Source organism: Adiantum capillus-veneris, chromosome 8 (assembly GCF_014529385.1).
Source record: "Adiantum capillus-veneris isolate H3 chromosome 8, ASM1452938v2, whole genome shotgun sequence".
Taxonomy (NCBI): Eukaryota; Viridiplantae; Streptophyta; class Polypodiopsida; order Polypodiales; family Pteridaceae; genus Adiantum; species Adiantum capillus-veneris.
In genome coordinates, this window is record NC_140938.1 from 162,785,363 (window position 1) to 162,801,603 (window position 16,241).

The 16,241-nt window shown below is 45.9% G+C and overlaps 1 pseudogene; it reads left to right on the forward strand.

The window, feature by feature from the left end:
* Positions 1-1,654: 1,654 nt before the first annotated feature.
* Positions 1,655-2,299, forward strand: LOC147453279 (uncharacterized; annotated as a pseudogene).
* The last annotated feature ends 13,942 nt before the right edge of the window (positions 2,300-16,241 follow it).

Genomic DNA, 16,241 nt, shown 5'->3' on the forward strand with positions numbered 1-16,241 from the left:
TCGTTCTTGTAACTTAGCTAGGACAGAACCCATGGTCCCTCAAGGCTTGGCATGAGCTTGAGGCGGTCTTGTATTTTTGTTGATACTTTATAATACATTCGCTCACAATTTTGAGTTTTGCAAAAAAACAAAAGACATACCACGGATGGAACAAACCAAGTTATCTAGAATCCTGGTTAAGGACCTTATTGAGGAGGAGAAGCACAAAATTTCCAAGCTTAAGATTCATTCAAGCAAGCAAGCATACTACCTTGATGTTTAGAAGTAAGTATTTTGACGGAGCAAGGTACAGTAACAGTGATGTGTGATGGTTGAGCAGGGTACAATAGGAGTCTTGAGCTAGGTCTAGGAAGGGGTGTACAGAGGCGAGAGCAACTGCCTGCAGGTCATGAGGGTGGACAGGTAGGTAAGTGAGTCGGGCATCCCTTGGCGTGGCTTACATTCTTGTATGCTCATTAGCGCCATTGGCACGCTTTGTGTCACAAAAACTTTGTTTTGCTCATCTTTCACTTGCGCCCAGTGGTGGCTTCTTTTGAGGTAGTGATGTGAGAACTAGGTGCCTTCTTTGCTCATTCATCTTGTTGTGGTGCTATGAAGTTTGCGGCATCTTCAACATTTTTTTCTCTTTTCCTATCTTTGGCGCATCATTCACCTCACCCTCTTGTGCGAATGGCCTCCCCTCTCCCTTAGAGCGCCTTCCCATAGGCTGTCCAAAAGCGCCTCCCAGCAGGCCTTCGCAACATACTATAAGTCCTCCCATACAACCGCCAAAACAGCCACACCATTGGAAGCACCCACTGTTCTGGTGGGTGGTTGAACCACCCCCCACAATGGCCGCCATGCATCCTGACCGGGGGGAGAAGATGATCTTTACTGCTTATTTCCCGGTGACCTTCACAAACGTGACCAGCGGTTGCATTGTTTCAATTTCTTTGGTGCCAACTTATTTCTTCTCCACCTCACTGTACGACATCGAGGCGACCTTCTCCAGCTTGCAGTTATATAATATTGTGACCTTCCAAGGCAAGATCACAATCTGCAGCTATCGCCATCCCCCTAGCTTTTCAAGCCCTACGCCATCGCGAGGTTTCTCTCTCTCTCTTTCTCTCTCTCTCTCTCTCCACACAAGCACTCTGCCTGCATGAGAGTCCACTGTCTACTACGTACTCGATTGCAACTACGTGAATGCACAGTTGTTTTCAGTTGCAAACGTCTCTCTCTCTCTCTCTCTCTCTCTCTCTCTCTCACACACACACACACACACACACACACACACAAGCACTCTGCCTGCAAGTACTCTACTACTCGATTGTTGCTTGTAAATGCGCAGTTGTTTTCAACTGCAAACAACTCTTTCGGTGCTAGGCACTGATCGTCTCCACCATGCACAGATCAGCAGGGCCTGCAGCCAGCTACCTCAAAATGGCAATGTTGTTTGTAGTCTTTCTTGATATTGTCAGCTTCTACATGAGGAAGGTGCATCTTGCATGCTAATCACAGTGCAGCAGGCAACGCAGATTGTTTTATAATTAAACACTACATTAACCTACATAGTATTAAATAGCTATGTTATTGCATTCAGTTTTGTGGCGGACCAACCACTCTGTTTACCTTTGCTGTGGGAGTGACTTTTGGTAGGTGAATAACTGACTCCATGAACCTCAACTCCTTGTGGCTAGATGACTCTCTCGAAAGTGCGCCCTCCACACAAATGGAAAACGAGATGCACTTCATGGAGGAGGACTGTGAAACACCACCGCCACCTGCAGTATCGCAACTACATGCCGTTTCCGTGAATGCTCCTCGTCTCGTTCGGCCCCATGGAAGGCCAATACAATTCGGGGCTCGAGGGCCAACAACTGTCTTTACTAGTTGGCCAGGTCCACTCCATTGCTTAGCTATGGCTCGTCCAACACTCCCTGGAACTTTAGCGTTGCCAACCCACCCTCCTATCCAAGCACACCCACCATAGGTGTGATCGCCAATAGCTCCAAATTGCGCGGTGGGTGGCGAGATAAGGTTAGCTCCGATTACGGTCTCAAGTGATAGCAACACTGCCATTGTCAAGGGGGGATCCAATACCACTCCAACCACAACCGCTATGTTGCCATCTTCTCGCAATGTGTCAGCTAGTTCCCACTAAAGCACCGTCCACTGGGGGACGTGTGAATTGGCGTCCACATGAGGTCATCATCTTGGTGGAAGCCAAAAAGGACCTAGAGGTCCGAATCATGGAAGGTGGGCTTCTAATTAGGCTAAAGGATTGGTGGCAAGCGATCGCAGACATCTGTCGAGCTAGTGGTCTGCATCGCAGTAAAAGTCAGTGCAAGAACAAGTGGGAAAAAATCAGTGGGATGTTCAATAGGATTCGTGACAATGAGAATCACATTCCTTCGGGATGGAACAGTTTCTGGCAAATGTCTCTAGCAGAGAGACGTGACAAAGGCTTGCCAATCGATGATTTCCCGAGTGATCTCTACGACAAAATGGTTCAACTGTTTGTTGGAGATCGCAACGTGGATGTTGGAGCCAATCTGGTCGACTCCCATCCCGACGACACTACTCCCATAGATGAGCATGGTGGCCATTTATCTCTCTCTCTCTCTCTCTCTCTCTCTCTCTCTCTATATATATATATATATATATATATATATATGCTAAATGCTACCTTTTAACTTGTAGGGGATGACACCGAAGATGCCCACACACCATCCGACATGGGTGGCCAAGATTGTGCTGAGGACTCCTCCTCAGGAGGAGTGAAAAAAAAACGTCGTCCTCGAGTGCATGCCGGGACCATTAAAGATCTAGTCGAAACAACCAAAAGGCTCACAACTATCTACGAGGAGTCTGAGGTTGGTCGTGCAAGGTGCTTTGAGGAGGGTGAGCGTCGAACAGATGCACGAGAGGAGAGTCGAGACCGCCAAGCATTAGAAATCGAGCATGCTAGGCTTCAAACAACGCATGAGGGCACAGGTGCAATTTGCTCCTCTTTGGGCAAGATTGCGAAGTGCATTGCGTTAATTCGAAAACCTCGAGACCCTCACGTGGAGTAGGTTATCATCTAGGTCATGGAATGTCCTTGTCATGTTTCTTTTTCCTCATATGGCACTTCTCCATCTTTTAATAGTTTTATCTCCATTGCTCTCACTCTCTCACATTGGCCTACATATTTTTCACTCAAATTCTGTGAGTATAGCACAAAGTGTAAACGAGCTGACAGCCAGAACCATAATACACTTGATTATTTTTTTTATTCAGCATTCTGAGAATGTCGATTTCATCCACTGCCAATCAAATGGTTGTTTCTTTTATTGGCTTCCTATGCAATATTTCCATGTAATTATAATATTTCCATGCAATAATTACAGTAGGCAGTAAGTGTACAAAGTAAGTTGCTGAAGGGAATAGATGGATAAAATAGCACATCAAAGGCCAACATTAAACAAAGGATCTTACTGAAATAGTTTAGACGTCTCATTTGAAGTCTTTGCAAAATGTTTCCATTTGCTCTTATGAAATCTTACTTTACAAGTTCCTCATAGAATAATGCAAGTACTCCCTCTCCCTCTCCCTCTCCCTCTCTCTCTCTCTCTCTCTCTCTCTCTCTCTCTCTCTCTCTCATGAACACCAGGAGCTTGAACACCACTCGTAAACTGGAGCACAACACCCTAGTGCAAAACAATAAAAGGGCATCAAAGTTGCAAACTAAATTTAAAAAGAGGCCAACATTGCAACGAACCATGTTATGAATTTAGCAATACAAGGAATCATGTGAATATCCTCACAGCAACCTTGATGTCCTCATGTATTCGAATAGGACGTCCCTAGTGCATCCACGTAGCACTTGTGGGGGTGCTATGTGATCCATTCTCTATCCTGTTTTAATCTATCCATTCAACTCTGTAAAAAGCCGCTATGAGCCGCTACTGTTGTTAGTATTAAAAAAAAAAAGGGTTTGTAATTTCCTGAGTCACTACCATGGCAAGTGTTTCTTTCCCCACGTTCAGTGGAAAGAAAGGAGAAGATCTCACCACCGACTTTTTGGAGGATTTCGACATTGCTTGTGTCATCTCCAACAAAGATGAGGACGCTTCACGACTTATAATTTTTCCTCTACTGATGAAAGTAGAGACCAAGTCCTGGTATAATGCATTGCCCAAGGCCACCAAGAATGCATGAGATGTGTTAAGGGCTGCTTTTGTAAAGAGGTTTGGTGGAGGCACAACCTCGGAGAAGCTATGGCAGCTACTGACGGAATTGAAGCAGGGAGGTCTGCTAGAGTATGCCACCTACGAGTCCAAATTTGTGGACTTATGGGAGAGATGGGTTGCCTCACTAGAGGAAGGTGAAGGAGCGCTTAATTTCCTAAAGAAGGACCGTTTCATTGCTGGTCTATGGTCACCGCTTAGAGAGAAGGTGAAGGGAAGGTTTCTTGCAACATATGAGTTGGCAGTCAAAGTAGCTCGCCTTAAAGACAAAAAGCTGCGCATGCAAGCAAGAGTAAACGAGTCAGACGAAACAAGCTTGGCCCGACCAACCCCAGTGACTGCAACAACCAATCATAGAGCCCAACAGCAAGAGGCATTAGAAGAGCAACAAGACCTGCTGAGTTGCATCACCACCCAACCAGAGAGTTTATCTGTGCATCTGGTGCAGCAGGGGCATGCACCTGTCAGGAATCCAGAATAAGGAAGAGTACAACGAAGGCAGAACCAAGATTACCACTGTTACAACTGCGGGGAAGACGGCCATGGAATGTACTACTGCCGACACCCAAGGAGACAAAATTTCAATAGAGGGGGGAGACAGAATCAGATCTCTCCGCCAAAAGCAAGACCACCACCACCTAGGCAACCAGGGCCGATCCCAGCGGTCCAAATCCTTCGACCACCTGTACAACAGCAACCACCACCCCAACCTCTCATTCCACCACTACCCCCACCACCTGCTGTGAACCAAGCGGTGAGTGTTATTAGCTTGGAGGCAGAATCAGATCTCTCTGCCAAAAGCAAGACCACCACCACCTAGGCAACCAGGGCCGATCCCACCGGTCCAAATCCTTCGACCACCTGTACAACAGCAACCACCACCCCAACCTCTCATTCCACCACTACCCCCACCACCTGCTGTGAACCAAGTGGTGAGTGTTATTAGCTTGGAGGCTAAAGGGAAGGCAAAGGTAGAAGAATCAGTTCGAGAGAAGCACAAAGGGAAAGCGAAGGTAGAAGAAGTGGATGCCATGGGAGTGAAGCGTGCCAGGCATGAGGAAGCCTCTCAAAGAGAAGAGAAGATGAAAGGGAAGGCGGAAGATAGACATCGTGGACTTCTCACTAGGTGAGTATGCAAAACCCTATGACTTAGTTCAAGATGTGTTAATGCAGGGCCCGAAGATAACTTGGCCCCAATTACTCCACCTTGCACCAAGGATGAGGAGGCAATGGACAAAAATGGTGAGTACCAGGAAATCAAGACCCAGGATAGTTAGGGCTATCTCTGGAAGGGATCTCGATGACATCCTACGAACTATGGATGCTCACATCAAGGGGCAACGAATCTCAAACATCTACATAGATGGTGGCGCACAAATATATGTCATGAGTGAAAAGATGATGCACCATCTAGGTCTAGAGGTAAGTAGGCCAGTACCCTGCTGAGCCAAAATGGCAAACAATGTACGAGTGAAATGTGTGGGCATTGTGAACGCGGTCAAATTAAAGGCATTTAATACAGAAGTGGAGGTAGACATCTTTGTCATGCCACACAAAGGGGAGGGCTACCCCATCATTCTTGGGAGGCCTTGGCTTATGGCTATGGAAGCTAAACAAAACTAGAGTACCGGAATGATTCAGATGAAGGACGCTAAAGGGAAGTCCATATTCTACGACATGAGGACTGGAAAGCAACGCAACATGATCTTGGAGGCTTCAGAAGATGAGTCCACCAGCGACTATTTGTCTACCTCAGGAGAAGAGACAACCACCATTGACGGAAGTGACAGTAGCATCGAAGTGATGGGGGTCATTCTTAAAGACCCAAAAAGATTGACACAATCAGAAACACCCCCGACAAACCAAGAGGGATCATCAGGTATGCAGTCCTTGGAGGATGCAGGTAAGTTACAAAAAATGCTCTCAAATGAGTTAACGGATGAAGAAAGGAACGAATATGTCTCCATTTTAGGTAACTTCACTACTTTTTTCATTGATGGCTATGATAAGATCACAGGAATTACAATAGTGCAACACCACATAAAACTCAAGGAAGGCAGTAAAACCACAGTACAGACGCTCAAAAGACTTGGAGTAATCTAACAAGAGGCACTACTTACAGAAGTGAGAAGTTTTCTATAAGCAGGTTTCATCTACCCTGTTGAAGACTCATAGTGGGTCTCCCTAGTAGTAGTCACAAAAAAAAAAATGGTAAGTGGAGAGTCTGTGTGGACTATAAACCTCTCAATGCAGCCACGAAGAGGGAATCACTTTTCCCTCCCATTCCAGGATGAAATTCTCAATGAAGTAGCAGGTCACGAACGATACACAGTGTGCGACGGCTACTCAGGATACGTCCAGATTAGCATTGTGGAAGAAGATCAGAAGAAGACAACCGTCATCACACCTTGGGGATGCTTTGCCTACAGAGTGATGCCATTTGGCCTCACTAACGCCCCGGCCACATTTCAGCGCTATGTGAACTTTGTTTTCCAACCCTACTTTGGAACATCAATACGGGTTTTCATAGATGATTTTTGCATCTATAGTTCACGAGCCCTTCATTTAAGCAAAGTCCATGACGGCTTAACCAGGCTGCAAACCTTGGGTGGCCAGCTCAACGTGGATAAGTGTCACATTGGTGAAAGCAAAGTCACTCTCCTTGGCCATGTAATTTAAGCAAAAGGGATTGAGGCTGACCCTAGAAAAATCCAGGCCCTCGTATCTTTGTCGTCACCCACCACCGCTAAGCAGCTGGTTTCTTTCCTTCAGAAGGTAAGATACGTAAGCAGGTTCATTCACTTGCTATCTCAAGTGGTCCTTCCCCTACAACAACTCACCCAGAAGGATGTCTTCTCATGGAGTGAAGAGAATGAGCAGCAGTTTACTGAGGTAAAGCAAATCCTAGCTAAGCTTCCCACCATTTCACCTCCTAAGTGGGACGAGCCATTTTATGTGAACCCTAGTGTAGGAAGTGATACACTCGGAGCCGTACTAATGCAAAAGGACCCCCAAACTTCTTTTATGCGTCCTATTTACTTCTCTAGTCGTGTCATGACCCCCTCAGAAAAGGGATTTACCGAAGTAGAACACATGGTTCTGGCACTAATGTTTGCCACCACAAAGTTCCGCTCCTATCTCCTGCCTAGACCCTTTGTAATCCTGACAATGGAAGAGGTTTTCCCATATGTAATGCGACACATGGATGTCTCATCTAGGATCTCAAAGTGGTTAATTAGATTACAAGAGTTTGACTACACCATGCAAGTAGAAAACTCCACCGGGGCTAGTTTAGCGGGAATTCTCACTCATCGCCATTATGAGAAGAAGCTGAAGGTCAACACGAAAAGGAAGGAAGAAACACCAATGGTAGAGAGTCCTAGGCTAGAAAGAGCTCACTCTCTTTTCTTTGACGGAGCATACAAGAGAACAATGGATCAGTCTGCAGCAGGCATAGTCCTTTTCAACGAGCAACAAGAAAGAGTATTCTCCATCGAGCAGTTATTACACTCCCACTCCAACAATGAGACAGAATATGCAACCCTAATTCTTGGGTTGGAACAATGTATTTCACAAGGAATTCAACGCCTAAATGTGTTTGGCGATGCTTTGCTTTTGATAAGGCAGATAAATGACACTTGGGTTTGTAAGAATCAGGTTTTACTTGGTCAACTACGTCAGGTTAAGGATCTTCTAAGGAAGTTTGAAGTAGTGAAACTATTTCATGTCCCCAGAGTAGAAAATCAGGAGGCAGATGCTCTAGCCAAAGAAAGAATACAAGAAGTTCCCGTAGGAGCCATCAAACTGAAGCTACCTCTCTTTCAAGGTAGTGATGCCATGCCTGATATCATCGGTTTTTTAGATACAGGAGAATGTCCGGAAGGATACGCCAAAGGCCAAAAACAGTGGGGGCTGGTGAGGAATGCTACTAGGTACCGCCTTGTAAACGACCACTTGTATTGTAAGGGCAAGGATCAAATTCTCAGGGGGGTGCCAACCTCCAGTGAGATCATAGAGGTAATTTCAAGTTGCCATGATGGCGTCTGCGGCGGTCATTTTGCTCTAGATATCACCAGTAGGAAGATTCTACAAGCAGGATACTCTTGGCCTAGTTTGAACAGGGATGTACACCATTGGTGTAAAACATGTAAGGCTTGTCAAGTGGCCAGTGATCGCACATTAACCTACGAGCAACAAACTCCTATCATCTCATATGGTCCATTTGAGAAATGGGGAATAGATGCAATAGGTCCTTTACCAAGGGCCCAATCAGGTAAACTGTACATCATAGTGGGTGTAGACTACATGACTCGATGGACAGAAGCACAGCCACCACCCGCATTACAGCCTAAGAGGTAGCAAAGTTCATTTTTGAGCATATCTGTTGCCGTTTTGGCACTCCTCTTGAGATAATATCAGATAGAGGACCAGGATTCAGAGGTGATTTGGTGGGAGAACTGATGAAGAAGTTAGGCATCACATGCCGACATTCCACACCATACTATCCACAATGCAATGGTCTGGTAGAGAAGGTAAACGGAATGATTTGCAAAATCATCACAAGCAGGTGAACAATCACACAGGGGACTGGGATAAACATCTCATGTCAGCTCTTTGGGCCTACCGAACGACGTTCCGAACATCACTAGGTTTCACCCCTTTCCATCTAGTTTATGGAAATGAGGCAATTCTACCCATAGAGGTACAGATAGCCAGCTTACGAGTTTTGGCTAGCCAGATACATCGTCCAATTGCAAATCTCCGAAACCACATCCCGGATCTGGAGAGACTCCAACTAGATAGGGAAGAAGCAATCAATCACTATGCAACACAGGTAGAACGACACCGGCTCACTTTCAATCAAGGGCTTAAAGAAAAGGGACAGGAAAAAGGTATGTTAGTGCTGAGGTACGACCCCTGATTTGACACCAGGAAGGACAAGAAATTTCAACCCAGATGGGAAGGGCCATTCATCATCAAGAAATGCTATGACAACGGCAGCTATAAGCTGATGGAAGCAGATGGGAGAATTCACAAGACTAGGGTCAATGGATGGACACTGAAAAAGTATTTTCTTAGGTTTGATCCAGAATTCATGCTAGACATTCCAGAAGAGGGAGAACCCTCTAACTCCACAACTAAAGATGTAGAGGAAGGGCTAGAAGCATGAATGCCTCTAGCCAAAAGGAGAGGGCTAATGATGGTTGATTTTTGAAAATCAAAGAAAAAAAAAGGAAAAACTTTTTCTTTTTTTCTCTATCGGAGCCTTGGCCACACTGTTGGAAGGTTCGGCAATGCCTAGTCAACCTCACGACGCTTTTACGGGCATGGAAACCCCCCCCCTTTGATTGGACGGCCTTATCACCCTCATGCCTCTGCTCGTCTATACCCCAGGCGCAACTCTCGAGCACCCACCCCCTTCTCTCGCTTTCTCTCTCGCGCTCCCTTTGTGTCGAGCTGCATGCGAACCCTCTCTCTCCCGTATTCTTATCCACACCCTTACCCCCCCCCCCCCCCCCCCCCCCCCCCCCCTCACACACCCCTCCCTCGCTCTCTATGCAAGCCGATGGCCGAAAATATTACCTCTCACTTCCCCACCCGCTCGCCTCACCCTCGGCCTCATTCTCCCTCCCTTGGCCCGCTACCCCTACCTCTCCTCTCGTACACACCCCCTTCGTCCATATTCCCCCCGCCCTCTATTTCTTCCCCAACCCTGGCGGACCACCAACTTTACCCCCCCCCCCCCCCTCCCCCATCTTTACCTAGACCTACCCATCCTCTCTCTCTCTCTCTTGGGAGAGTGGCCCCGCAGACCATAGAAGGAATCTCTATCTCTCTCTCCATTCCCTTCTCATTCACACACACACCCCCTACCCTCTCTCACCCATTCCCTATCACCACCACACCCTCACACACTCTCTTTCCCCCCTGTTGGGAACCCGCTTTTATTATATACTCTCTCTCTCTCTCTCTCTCTCTCTCTCTCTCTCTCTCTCTCTCTCTAACTCCCAAAAGGCCCGTTGACTAAACCCCCCCCCTCATCACCCTCTGTCGCCACACCGCCACCTCCCCTCTCCTTCTCTCGGACCCAGCCCGAAGGCTCCAGCGCCACACACCCTCCCACCTACCCATCCTCTCTCTCTCTCTCTCTCTCTGGCGCCCTCACCTCACAAGCCGCTTCTCTATCTCTCTCTCTCTCTCTCTCTCTCTCTCTCTCTCTCTCTCTCTCTCTCTCTCGTTCATCCCAGCCTGTGAAGGCGCGCAAAGAACGGGAGTTTCTCCCCCCTTATCTCCACACACACCACACACACTCTCTCTCCCCCCACTCACCTCCAATCCCCTCTCCCTCCCTCGCGCTCTGCACACAGCTCCAGCCCGCCCGAGTACCTCTCTCTCTCTCTCTCTCTCTCTCTCTCTCTCTCTCTCTCTCTCTCTCTCTCTCTCTCTCTCTCTCTCTCTCGGCCTGTGACGGCGCATAATTCTCTCACACTCTCTCTCTATACACACACCATACACACACGCCGCACACGTACACACACACACACCCCACGCTTACACACACACACACACACACACACACACACACACACACACACACACACACACCGCATCGCGTAGCTGCCAGCAGACCGCCAACAAGGCCGAAAGAAAAAACTAAAAAAAAATAATATAATATATATATTATATAAGCCTCGCTCCCATGCACGCTTGCGCACACACATATATATACATACATACACACACACATCGGCCCACATGCATATACGTACATACACACGCATATACGCACTACAAACACAAAAAAGGAGGACCCAAATCACGCGCCGCCAACAAAAAAAAGGAGAAATGCGCCAAAGGCATACCCCGGCCGACCCCGAAAAGAAGTACGCGGTACACCGACGCACCAGCAACACACAACCACGATGCCATTTTCAGTAATTTATAGGTTATTTTCATAATTTCTTCAGTTTTCACCCAAGACATTGTAAATTCCCACTTTTGTAAATTCCCTCTCTCTAGGTGATGGTCACAAAGGCCCACCTGGAGATTCTCATCTTTTAATAACCTCCCAAAACAAAGCAAGGGTCAGCCGCACCGGGCCCACCACTTGCTTTGTCTCCCCAATTAAGCTTACCCTAATCACATCGGGATTACCATAATCTAAGCAGCCAACACCTATAAATTGGCACTGAGAGGTTACTATCGGGAGGGGGGGCAGTTCATGAGAGGTCAGCACTTGGTAGAGTGTAGTAGGAAGAGTTAACACTATTGGCATCACGGGGAGGGGGCTTGTGTGTTGGTTTGCCTTGGGATTTGCACCATGCGAAGGGAGCCACGACCACCTCTCGACTCCAATGGTCGATGCACACATGTATACACGTGTTAGAAGCTGGACACACCCCACGGAAACTAACTACTCGGAAGATTATCATTTTTTGTAATTATTCATTTATTGAGGAAACCTAATTTTTCACTTTGTAAATATTGGGACTTACAGAAGTTTCCAGATTGTATCCCAGTTTAGATAGTTAGATTGAGTAGATGGTTGATTTGGAACTTTAGGGTTTGAGAATTGTAAGGCATATATACCACTTTTTGACCTTAATGAAAAACCTTTTGTCATTTAAAAACAACACAAGTTTTGAAGTCTGTGAGTGAGCGTACTGTGTATGAGAGAGAGTGTGAGCTTCATCTTGACGCTACGTGTGTACTGGTGGTCGGTATCGACTGCGGAGAAGTGCAGCGTGTTGCCCCCAACGAGAGCTACGTGCCGATACCTACATTGCGCTCGTACGGTCTGGTTTTGCGAGCTCCTTCTACAAGCTTGATCTGGTGATTTGGTGAGCATACGTTGTCCGATTTTGCATTGCAGCATATCCATGCGTTCACATTGAGTAGAGCTACACATTAAGTACTTTAGATTTCTAAAACGAAGACCTACAAATTTCGGCCAGACATCCTACGTGATTTTGCACTGGGTGTTTTGGGTTGGGGTTTTGGTTCATAGACCTTAGGGAGAGCGACCTAGTGGTATTAGTAGGGTCTCCTTCAAGTTCTATGGTATTTCAAGATTGTTTGATGGGTGTTCGGCTCTAGAAAGCATTGTAGGAAGTTTCCTCTTATGCACTCTTGAAGGCTGTGACTTAGACAATTGGTAGAGACCTCTGTAGGAATTAGTTAGGAGTCAGTCGAGTGTAGGTGACATTATATGTTAGGTGAGTTCTCGCTGTGCTGAAGTTCGTTGCGGCATATCCGTCCAACATTGGCGCCGCTGCCGGGGACGAAAACCTTAGGTAGGTGACCGAGACTAATCCTTGAGGATAGGGATTTTTAGCTTGCCAAGAGTCTCGTTTTAAATTTAGATAGGATCAAAGGGTGGAGGACTCTCTAGGTCTTAGAGGGAGTCTAGGAAGCGTGTGTCTGGCCTAGATCCTTCGACTTAGGTAGATTTAGGTAGACTAAGATAGATTTAGGTATTAGTTGTATTCTTGAGTAGGAGTTGGAGTGGTAGAAGCAGTGAGAGGAGAGCTTGAGAGTCCAGAGAGGCGAGAAAGCAATCATAACACCATTATCACCATTTCACATGATGAGTAGGAGTAGAGTAAGTAGGACATCATGATTCAGGATCTAGAGCACTTTATGCATGTATACTTGCTTGGTAAAGTCATCACAAGTTTATAAAAGACGCAAAAGTGTGTTTGAAAGCCTAAGTAAAGTCCAAAAGTTACTGTGAGTGTTTCTGATAGAACTACAGAGCATCATGAGCATTTCTGTCAGAAAAAAAATAATTTCAAGCCAGGAGACATCCTACGCGTAGGATGTCTACAAGCTAATCTAGTGGGAATTTTGGGATTTTGAGTTGACCAGTGTGTTCAGAATGTGGGGTTTACCCTAATTTCAACTGGAAAGTGGAAATTTGACCATATCTTGACAGGATAAGGCCAGATAGACTGAAATTGCCAGAAATCCTACCCAAATTGTGCCAAAGCATTATTTTAAGACCAAAACCATAAGATGGCTGCATGAGCATGACTTGCATAATATATTGAGTGACTGAGAGGGGTTTCATCTCATTTGGGTGAGAAAATTGGGTTCAAAGCAGACTTTAGCACTTTTGACTGAAAAAAGCAAGAACAACTAAAATTGGGGACTTTTGAAATCCAAACCAAAATCTAAGCATACCACTGGGTTGCTGACATCAAGGGGAAGTTGTGGGTCAAGTCTGGGGTCAAACAGACCAAAAAGACATCCTACGCGTAGGATGTCTTTTGTGTGATTTTGCACTTCAAACCAAATTTTGAGCATACCAAAGTGATCAGCAACTCAAGGGGAGCCTCTGTTTTGAATTTGAAGCCATTCTGATGAAAAAGACATCCTACGCGTAGGATGTCTAAAGGAAGAAATTGAAGCCATACACTGACTGGGGGCATAGCAAGGTGTTGTATAGCCTAAGGCAAGCCTCTTGGTCAATTTTGGTCCAAATTGGAGTTGATTAGACTGATCAAGATCAGCAACCGGCTGTCGGAACAGATTTTTGATCCATTGACCAGCTAATAGGTGTCCAAATTAAAAAGTAAAAACAGCTGTGGGCTCAGCACATCAAGGAGAAACCATAGTGCAAAAATCTAGGCAAAACAAAGCAGGAGACATCCTACGCGTAGGATGTCTATTGGGGTCTACTGAAGAGAAAATTTGACTGGGCTTAGACAGTGAGATTCCATTTGGCTTAAGGGTTCCAGAACTTCTTTCAGAAGTGAATCTGGATCTTGTTTGTCCATTTGACGAAGCAAAGACTGAATTCAGACTTTTGCACGTAAATCGAGCAGCATCCAAGGGAAGTACAATTTCGGAAGAGCAGACCTAGTCCAGAACATCAGCAGTTTATAAAATACAGTAGTGGTTGAGATTAACTCTCCAGTTATACCAATCATTACTAAGATAACCTCTAGCAGATAAATGCTTTGATTTGATTGCCGAAATGAAACGCTTGTGTACATGTATATTCAGCAGCAAAGCAAGAAGTTGTGCGGAGACAAATCCTTTGCCAGGTGAGTGGTTGGATTTGTGATAAATTGCATTGATAACTTTGATGAATTTAAGATCAGGAAGATACATTGTTAGAGACCAAAAGGTGGCAGGTGACCAAGGTAGCTTAGTGTCCACCGAGGAGAGTGTAACTCAGGCAAGGCTAGATCCACTAGCACCGATTATTGAGGAAGGTAGTGATACTGACACTTCGTCAGACAAATCTTTCTTTATGATGGGTAGTTAACAGCCAGGAGGTTTCACCTATAACGGACCAATGCCAGGAGGAAGCACCTCCCTAAATCCTTTGAATGATTCCAAGCTCACTGTGATCTTCTTAGAGGAAACAAACTCGAGGGGATCCCTAGTCTATTCTGACTATCGAGGACGCAAGTGCATTTGTATCGCAGAGAGGCTGGCTCAGAGATTGGAGATAATCCGAGTCTATGATGATGGAGATCGATTCCGAGACGAAAAGGGGAACCACTATCTGATAGTCAGTAACCCTGAAGATTACAACAGATATGGAGATAATGTGGCGAAAGGCAAAATGGTTTCAGAAGCTCAAGAACCGCCACCAAACATTGATCGGCTCGGAGCTCAAGAACCGCCACCAAACAACCAGGGTTCCAACTTATAATGAGAACGTGGGAATCTACAAGAATGAGAGTGAGGGTATAGTCGCTTACTTTCGCAGCAAAGAACTATACTTAAACGAATTGAGCAAAGACAAGGTTCTTTACTTATTCTCTTCTGAAACTCCTATGGGGAAGGGTATACTTTTTGTTGATAGATACGGACAAGAATACCAACGTATTCTTCCAGAGGAGGTAGAAAGGGCAACTGGTCCAGGAGCATCAGCATATGCCCCTGAGGAAGTGCCAAGATCCACCTACACCCCAAGCAAGTCAACGAATCCTTTTTCAGAATATTATGACGCCACCTCACATTCCACCCGACCGCAGGCATTCAACAACCAAAACCAACCAGCAAACCAACCATCATTGCAGGCATGGCTTCGCCAGAGTGCAACATTGGAACAAGACTGAAGCCGAGATGGTTATCAAAGCGCCCGAGGGCTAAGGGATTTGCAAGAACCACCACTCTATTCAAGGTATCAAGGAGAGAGTAAGCCAAAGACTCAAGGGTCAACAGAGCCTGGAGGGCCACCCTTAGAACGAGTTCGAAGAGATGAACCATCTCTGACGAGAACTATTAGAAATTATGGCTTAGGAGCACCACTGGGAGAGGAACCAGCCTACTACAGAAGACCTGAGGAGGTATATCAATTAGGACGTGGAGATCCAATGATGAGGTTTGTAGACCATCGTAGAATTAGACCTTCTCAAGTGCAAAAATGGGTAAACAAGAAACACATAGGAAACAGAGACCCAAGAGATCATGTAGCAGCCTTTGTGCGTGTAATTAGAGCCAAAGAGGTGTTAGACTTCCCTACCCAATTTGCAGGGTTTGGACTAACCCTAGAGGATGACGCTGCCACTTGGTTTGACTCTGTAGAGCGTAGAGACTTTGAGTCTATGGAGGAAGTGTTTGACGAATTTATCGAGGAATTCTCACAAAGGGGAATAGCTCATAATACCGTCTCACAAATCCATAAATTCAAACAGAAAGATGGGGAATCTGTACGAAAGGAAGCCCTAAGACTAAAAAGATATGTTAAGTTCTGTCCTGTGGAAGAATTGTCAACTCAGTCCAGACTTATGCTTATATTCATCCAAGGACTAAGGAATGTGGATCTCCAGAAAGACTTACATATGAAGAGGAGCACGACGTTGAATGAGTTGACCAAGGAGGCTCTTTACCTTGTGGACAATTGTGCGGTCTAAAAGAGGGGGAGTTCAAGGACCTTGACGACGATTCATCTTCACAACAAAGTGGAAGCAAGTCTTCTAAGACAACACCGAAAGGAAAAGTAGCTGTAAACCAAGAGCAGCTTGTAGATGAAGTGTTAAAAAAAATTAACTTGTACGCCAAACCCCAGGC